Raw genomic sequence first — 9,210 nt, forward strand, 5'->3', positions numbered from 1 at the left:
AGCAGTGACAGATGAGACAAATATCATAAAACTGAAGAGCAGATGAGCACACACATGTATGTAATTACAAAGAGAAAATCCACAAATTTCATTAGAATTGCAGGGTAGGCTGAGGAAGTAGGTAGATGTAAAATGTCTGTAAATGGCGAAAGAACATAAACCCAAATGACTGAATAAACGATGTTAAATATCCATGCCAAGGAGAACAAAAATATGTTAGGATACAATTACCATTAAGACACCACAAGAAGGTCCGTATCCTGCCGTGATGACTAAAAAGAGTTGGTTATTAGCCACAATGTGTAGGCAGTCTCATGCCAACGGCCATACCACGTTGAGAACACCGCTTCTCGTCCGATCAGCGAAGTTAAGCAACGTTGGGTTTGGTTAGTACTTGGATGGGTGACCGCCTGGGAACACCAAATGCTGTTGGCAATAATGTTTTTTGTTTTGTTTTGTTTTGTTTCGTTTGTTTTTGTTTGAATGGCTGGCTGGCTGGCTGGCTGGCTGGCTCCACGGGAAATTCACGGAGTTGTGTGGAATAAGGCCTGGTAAAATGAATTAATATGTATGTCATGTTTAAAACAAACTCGCTTAATATAGTGTGTGAGGCTTTATACAAAAACAAACAACCAAAACAAAACATTGTATATATATATATATATATATATATATATATATATATATATATATATATATATATATATATATATATATATATATATATATATATATATATATATATATATATATATATAGCTTAATCCGGGTTTGAACTCGCAACTCCAAGAATACGCATCACTTATATACACTTTACCACTGGACCACTGCAGGACACTTGATGCTGAGGTATCAATTTAATGACGTAAATGCCATTTCCACAAATAAATGATAATTTAAAAGTATTTGTATGTACAAATCTTTTCTGTTTAAAAGGCTACAATATCAGTTACTGATATAATTTGTGTTAATGTTTCTATACCCACAGGAAGGCATGTTTTTGCTTATATGTAAGGGGTACGGAGAAGGAATCCACAGACCATCATTCCCCTTCCCCCCCCCCCCCCTCCCACCTACTACACCACCACCACCACCACCACCACCACCACCACCACCACCACACCACTACTCACCACCATCACCACCACCACCACCACCACCAATCACCACCACCACACCTAACCGAAAACCCCCTAACACATCAACCCTCCCCCCAATCAACAGGCGAAATAATAACCCTCAAATGCCTGCCTGCCTGCCTGCCTGCCTGCCAAGCCGCCAATACTAACGGTCCTTCTCAGAAAGAAAATCTCTTTGTATCTGTATTACTTGATGAAATGTATGATTCTAATAATGAAAATAAATTGTTATGTCGGTTGTATGAGCATAATGACCAATATGCACATGATATGAATGAATTAAATAGTGTAGTTTTAAGTAATTAGGTTGTAGACACATTAAGCGGATATGATATTTGACGCGTCCAGAAACTGGTGATTTTTGGTTTAGTTTTAATGCACCACCACCACCACCATTGCTTCCCCAGAGCCTAATTAAGGACCGGTAAAAGGAGTCATATATGTATGTCATCTATAAAACCAAAGAATGAATAAAAACACACACACACACACCTACATAATAGTACTAGGAAGATTTGTAATGGCATAAAAAAAAAAAAAAGTTACTCCCATTGGGTCGTTTGAACTCGCGACTTCCAAAACACCAGCCACACACCTTACCACCCAGCCACCATAGAGTTGGTATAATTGTGCAACTTTAGTTATAAAACTAAAGTTCTTATTGTCTCAAATCTTATTGTCTGTTCTATGAAAAGGCATGATGTAAATGTATTTTTTGAATGATTGAATTGTAGGCACATTAAGCGGATTCGATATTTGATATATCCAGAAAAGGTGATTTCTGTTCAGTTTTAAAATGCATCACCGTTAACGCTAAAGGACTGGTAAAACGACTCGATGTTTGTCATTTTTAAAATAAACACTAAAACTAGGCCCTTAACATATATAATGTTTGAATATAAATTGAATGCATATAAATACAAAGTGGGAGTGGCTGGCTGGCTGGCTGGCTGGCTGGCTGGCTGGCTGGCTGGCTGGCTGGCTGGCTGGCTGGCTGGCTGGCTGGCTGGCTGGCTGGCTGGCTGGCTGGCTGGCTGCTGGCTGCTGCCTGCCTGCCTGCCTGCCTGCCTGCCTGCCTGCCTGCCTGCCTGCCTGCCTGCCTGCCTGCCTGCCTGCCTGGCTGGCTGGCTGGCTGGCTGCTGGCCCGCCCGCCCGCCCCGCCTGCTTGCCTTGGCCTTGCCTTGCCTTGCCTTGCCTGTCCTGTCCTTGTTATTGCCTTGCCTTGCCTTGCCTTGCCTTGCCTTGCCTTGGCCTTGCCCTTGCTTGCCTGCCCTGCCCTTGCCTTGGCTGCAGCTGGCTGGCTGGCCGTAAATCAACTCTTACAACACCATACCACACCACACCATCACTCATCACCCATCACCCACGCACCGGCCCCAGTCTCCCAGCCTCTCTTATATACCCGAGCAGGCCCTTTAAATTATTTGAATTGTTGCACTTCGGCCAATGGCACGATCGCTGCTGCTCAAACATATTCTGGTTCACAAGTATTATATATATTATATTATATTATATTATATATATATATATTATATATATATATATATATATATATATATATATATATATATATATATATATATATACTATATATATATATATATATATATATATTTATTCATGAAACACATTAAAACCTTGATCATTTATTCATTCATTACGTCTAGTGAAGAATTGCTTTTGTTCATTTGTATGATTAAAAATTGATAGAATATGAATTCCTCGCTTAAAGTAAAATATAAAATATATATTGGATTTATATGATTGGTTAATATTCCAAGTGATGCTGAATATCCCCTATAATTTTGTTTTGTTTGTTTGTTTGTTATGTACACATTCCAAATGAAATCAATATAAATGTTATTATTAATGTTTGAAAGTTGATTGTCTACTTGAATCTCTCTATTAAAGTGTGTGTGGCTCCGGATGGAGCCTGGTTATGGTATTTGTCGTGGTGGGTGGCAGAAGTGCTTACTTCTTCTCTGTCTTCTTTGGCAAAGAACTGCCTGAATGTTTGGAAGAACACCTCCCTGTGCAATGGTTACGCCAGACAGAAGTTTGTTGAGTTCTTCGTCGTTGCGGATGGCCAACTGCAAGTGACGTGGGATGATACGGGTCTTCTTGTTGTCACGTGCGGCGTTACCGGCGGAGCTCCAGAACTTCGGCAGCGAGGTATTCCATGACGGCTGCCAGGTAGACAGGAGCGCCAGCACCGACGCGTTCGGCGTAGTTGCCTTTACGCAGCAGACGGTGAATTCTGCCCACGGGGAACTGAAGTCCGGCCCTGCTGGAGCGAGACTTTGACTTGCCCTTCACTTTGCCTCCCTTGCCGCGTCCTGACATTGCTGCTGCTGTTGTGGGTTTGTGGTGTTTTATGCCGGCCCGCAGATCGAGCTTCGTGTTATATACCCCGCTCAGGATCAAGGGAGTCCGCCACTGACCAATCAGCGCGCTCCGCCACGCGACCCGCTCTGAGCTGAGTCGCGAGCGGGATATAAAAGGAAAGCTCGACTCGCGCAAAAGTTCATTATTGTATCGCAACGCCAGCCAGCACGAGCATCATCATGCCACCCAAGGCATCTGGAAAGGCTGCCAAGAAGGCCGGAAGGCCAGAAGGCCATTGCCAAGGGCGATAAGAAAAAGAAGCGCAGGAGGAAGGAGAGCTACAGCATCTACATCTACAAAGTGCTGAAGCAGGTCCACCCGACACTGGTATCTCTTCCAAAGCCATGTCGATCATGAACTCGTTCGTGAACGACATCTTCGAGCGCATCGCCGCCGAGGCTTCTCGCCTGGCCCACTACAACAAGCGTTCCACCATTACCAGTCGGGAGATCCAGACGGCTGTAAGGCTCCTGTTGCCCGGAGAACTGGCCAAGCACGCCGTCTCTGAGGGCACTAAGGCCGTCACCAAGTACACCTCCTCCAAGTAAACGGCTTACTTACTGCCCTGTGGTGGTGGCTTGGCCTCAAACCAACAAACTCGGCTCCATTGGAGCCACACTTTAATTTCTAAAGAGGATTGTGAGTGTTAGACACCAATACTATTATAACAAAAACCTCTGTCACTGAAAGCAAATAGCTATAAATGAGAATATTTATGAAACTGTCTGTGTGTGTTTCTCTCTCTCAGTCTCTGTCTGTCTGTCTGTCTGTCTGTCTCTGTCTCTGTCTCTGCATGTCTCTCTCTCTCTCTCTCTCTCTCTCTCTCTCTCTCTCTCTCTCTCTCTCTCTCTCTCTCTCTCTCTCTCTCTCCTCTCTCTCTCTCTCTCTCTCTCTCTCTCTCTCTCTCTCAACACACATATAAACACTCGGTATCTTTTTTCTAGAGATTAGAGATTCATTGTTATGTTCCACATTAGGATTACTATGCAGGCCACCCTCTTAAGGTTGAAAATGTCAAGAAAACGGTTAATTTAAAATGTCATCTCCTAAACTTAACAGATTAAGCCAGAGGACCAAAAACAGAATAAAACAGGACAGGACAGTATGTCACTTATACAAGCTGCTTTTATTTCTAGTACAGTATGACAATTTTTTTTTTTTTTTTTTGGAGGGGGGGGGGGGGGAGGATCCTTGGCAGTGCATAAGAATGAAAAGCGACGGCGTTTTGTTTGTAAGAGGACAGGTTGTACTACAAATGACTTGATTTATTGATATCACGTGTACAGTGTATGTATGACACCTAAATTATTGTATTTATTTATTTATTATATGTATAGATGAAGGTTAATTCATATGACTGATGCTAGGAATGTCTGAAATCTCCTTAGAAGGATATTTTGGCCCTGAGAAGGGCCGAGTTTGGTGTATACTAGGGTGGTCGTTTTAGCTTATGCACGCTCTCCACGGATACGGCGAGCAAGCTGAATGTCCTTTGGCATGATGGTGACACGCTTGGCGTGGATGGCACAGAGGTTAGTGGTCCTCGAAGAGACCGACCAGGTAAGCCTCGGATGCCTCCTGTAAAGCCATGACGGCAGACGACTGGAAGCGAAGATCGGTCTTGAAGTCCTGGGCAATCTCGCGCACCAGACGCTGGAAGGGAAGTTTCCTGATGAGCAACTCTGTGCTCTTCTGGTAACGACGGATCTCACGCAGGGCGACCGTTCCGGGCCTGTAACGGTGAGGCTTCTTCACGCCCCCTGTGGCAGGAGCAGACTTGCGTGCTGCCTTGGTGGCCAGCTGCTTACGAGGAGCCTTGCCTCCCGTGGACTTGCGAGCAGTCTGCTTGGTGCGAGCCATGGTGAACAACTGTGGTTTGTGATGGCCGGCGCCGAAAAATTTTTGCTTATATACGCCGTCTCGAGGCGCTTGCTCGAGCGCCATTGGCTGCTCGACTCGCCTACGTCACCCCGTTGCCCCTCCCCTCCTTCCTCTGGCTGCAGCCAACAGGCAGCTCACCTCAAACACTATTATCGCTGATTTTGCTCTATTTTTTGGATTTGTGCAAAAGTCATTTCACAGAGACGTGAAACAGACGAGTAGGCAACTGCAGTTTTGAAAGCGTTGTGAGAAAGCCGTGTTTCTGCTCGAGTACAAGCATAAAGTAAGGACAGGCAGGAGTTAGGAGTTGCCATGCTACAAGTACGTCCGCTTGACGGGATATAGTCTGGGGAAATCGTGCCGAAATTTTATTATTCACACAACTTCAACACCATGACTGGACGCGGCAAGGGAGGCAAGGGACTCGGAAAGGGTGGCGCCAAGCGTCATCGTAAGGTGCTACGTGACAACATCCAGGGCATCACCAAGCCCGCTATTCGTCGCTTAGCTCGTCGTGGCGGCGTGAAGCGTATTTCGGGTCTCATCTACGAAGAGACCCGTGGCGTCCTGAAGGTGTTCCTCGAGAACGTCATCCGTGATGCTGTAACCTACACGGAACACGCCAAGAGGAAGACCGTCACTGCCATGGACGTGGTGTACGCTCTGAAGCGCCAGGGTCGTACCCTCTACGGATTCGGCGGATAAGAGCTTGGCTAATCCATCGATTCCACCCACCACCACCTCAAAACGGGACCTAATTAGGTCCCTATACTTTTTTACTGAAGGGCTTAATAGACGATAACATAAATTGTTTTGATATCAGCTAGCACATTGGGTCTTATGAAATCTATTTTTTATCCTCGCATGCTTAAAGGGACTCTGATTGGGGAGGGAGGGGTGGGGGGGGGGGGAAGGTTTGTTCCGTTATATACTAGCAGAGCAGGATCATTGGTGGTGGGGGGGGGGGGGGGTGAGGGAGAGAGAGAGAGAGAGAGAGAGATCTTTCCCAACTCTTCCTTTTTACATGAGTGAGCTACCCGTTTTATTCATTTTATCCTTCTCAGAGCTTGTTTTGATAGTATCCAAATGATGGTAAATGAAAAAGGGAGGACACGAATATCTACCCAGAATTCAGGACTGGCAATCGATATGCATGTTTGAGTGCGAATCTTTTTCTCTCTCAACTTAGGTATACGTTTATGTCGTACCTAAAAGCGAGAACCACACTATTGGGACAAGTATGCAAGGCCCAATTTTCCTAACAAGCACAGTTAATTTTGTTATTTTCGAACATTTCTTTCCAAATTGGTTTATCCAATTAACAGTATTATATTAAGATCATGAATTGCTGGGTTAGGTTAGGTTAGGTTAGGTTAGGTTAGCTTAGCTTAGGTTAGGTTAGGTTAGCTTAGCTTGGGTTAGCATAGGTTAGGTTAGGTTTGATTACATTTCTATGTTAGATTTAACTCAAATTCAAAACAATTGCAGTCATTCGGCTTGTTAGTCAACTTGCCTCTAATAGGGGCAATTTGTCTAACAAGACTATTTAGTTTTGTGTGCATATATATATATATATATATAATATATATATATATATATATATATATATAATATATATATATATATATATATATATAATATATATATATATATATATATATATATATATATATATATATATTATAGCTTCAAGACTCCGAACCAATATAGAAGCATCAAGAGGAAGTGCTTGTGTTATGGGCCAATAGGCCTTCTGCAGTTACTTCCATTCTTATGTTTTTATTCCCATTGGTTCGTGTTTTATCTTGTGTAAATGTCAATCACCTCACCCAAAACTTTGGTACCATATCACCTCACCCATGTATGTGTGTATATATATATATATATATATATATATATATATATATATATATATATATATATATATATATATATATATATATATATATATATATATATATATATATATAATATACAGAGTAAATCTACCCCAAAAGTAATGATTTATTTGTCTACAAAACTAAACTCTTTTTGGAATCATATGAGGCCCCTCCACTGAGGGGGGAGGCCTGGATGTTTATTGTCATGTGTATTCATGCTGCTTGCATGTCGTCGTTTATTTTGCCTTTGTTGTTTTCTTGACAGCTTTCTTTGCCTTGGGTGGTTTGGGAGATTTTGAAGCTCTCTTTATTTTGGGCTTTTTGTTCCCAACAACAAGCTGCTGCCTGCTGCTTCTTTTTCAAGGCTGTAGGTGGTTTGTTGCTTGTGGCGGCTTTCTTGGGAGTTACCACGGCCTTCTTTGCTGCTGTAGATGGTTTCTTGGTTGTGGTGGCTTTCTTGGAGTTAGAACGGCCCTCTTCTCTGCTACGGCCAGCTTGAATGATCCACTAGCTCCACTTCCCTTGGTCTGAACAAGAATGCCGTCAGCCACTGCTTTCTTGAGAAATCTTCGGATGTAAATGGCGATCTTGGCAGCCTCGACTTTGTTGTTGGCAACAACGTACTTCTTGATTGCTTGTAGAGACGAGCCCTTACGGTCTTTGAGTGCTGCGACCGCGGCTAGAACCATTTGACTAGTTTTCGGGTGAGCAACCTGGACGCGAGGTTTCCTGGTGGTGGCCACCACAGCAGCAGCAGCCGCAGCCTTCTTGGTAGGCTTTGCTTCTACCATGATGATGATGAGATAACCAAGGTGATGAGAGACGCTCAGACAGTCACGGGGGAATGATGCTGCCGCCGCTTGAGCCGAACCTATTTATGTGCCGGCACGGTACAGAAGCTGCAACCTGGCAACTCGTCCACCAATCACGACGGTTGGTTTTACGGCTCCGAAACCTGGATCCCATATCTTCTCTAAAATAGAAGCATTTGTTCATGTTCTTTGTAAAAGTATCATAAAGCAGGACAGATGAGACAAATATCATAAAAACTGAAGAGCAGATGAGCACACACATGTATGTATTACAAAAGAAAATCCACAAATTCATTAGAAATTGGCAGGGTAGGCTGAGGAAGTAGGTAGATGTAAAATGTCTGTAAATGGCGAAAGAACATAAACCCAAGACTGAATAAACGATGTTAAATATCCATGCCAAGGAGACAAAAATATGTTAGGATACAATTACCATTAAGACACCACAAGAAGGTCCGTATCCTGCCGTGATGACTAAAAGAGTTGGTTATTAGCCACAATGTGTAGGCAGTCTCATGCCAACGGCCATACCACGTTGAGAACACCGCTTCTCGTCCGATCAGCGAAGTTAAGCAACGTTGGGTTTGGTTAGTACTTGGATGGGTGACCGCCTGGGAACACCAAATGCTGTTGGCAATAATGTTTTTTGTTTTGTTTTGTTTTGTTTCGTTTGTTTTTGTTTGAATGGCTGGCTGGCTGCTCCCACGGGAAATTCACGGAGTTGTGTGGAATAAGGCCTGGTAAAATGAATTAATATGTATGTCATGTTTAAAACAAACTCGCTTAATATAGTGTGTGAGGCTTTATACAAAAACAAACAACCAAAACAAAACATGTTGTATATCTATAATATATATATATATATATAATATAATATATATAATATATATATATATATATATATATATATATATATATATATATATATAATATATATATATATAGCTTAATCCGGGTTGAACTCGCAACTCCAAGAATACGCATCACTTATATACACTTTACCACTGGACCACTGCAGGACACTGATGCTGAGGTATCAATTTAATGACGTAAATGCCATTTCCACAAATAAATGATAATTTAAAAGTATTTGTATGTACAAATCTTTTCTGT

The 9,210-nt window shown here is 42.7% G+C and overlaps 2 non-coding genes across 2 annotated transcripts; both read left to right on the top strand.

Annotated features, from left to right (window-relative positions):
- Window positions 1-316: 316 nt before the first annotated feature.
- LOC138361880 (5S ribosomal RNA) lies at window positions 317-435 on the top strand. The gene has a single exon (XR_011227251.1). It is a non-coding gene; the product is annotated as a 5S ribosomal RNA (ribosomal RNA).
- An 8,179-nt stretch (window positions 436-8,614) lies between these two features.
- LOC138361882 (5S ribosomal RNA) lies at window positions 8,615-8,733 on the top strand. The gene has a single exon (XR_011227253.1). It is a non-coding gene; the product is annotated as a 5S ribosomal RNA (ribosomal RNA).
- The last annotated feature ends 477 nt before the right edge of the window (window positions 8,734-9,210 follow it).

Source organism: Procambarus clarkii, unplaced genomic scaffold (genome assembly GCF_040958095.1).
Source record: "Procambarus clarkii isolate CNS0578487 unplaced genomic scaffold, FALCON_Pclarkii_2.0 HiC_scaffold_957, whole genome shotgun sequence".
Lineage (NCBI taxonomy): Eukaryota > Metazoa > Arthropoda > Malacostraca > Decapoda > Cambaridae > Procambarus > Procambarus clarkii.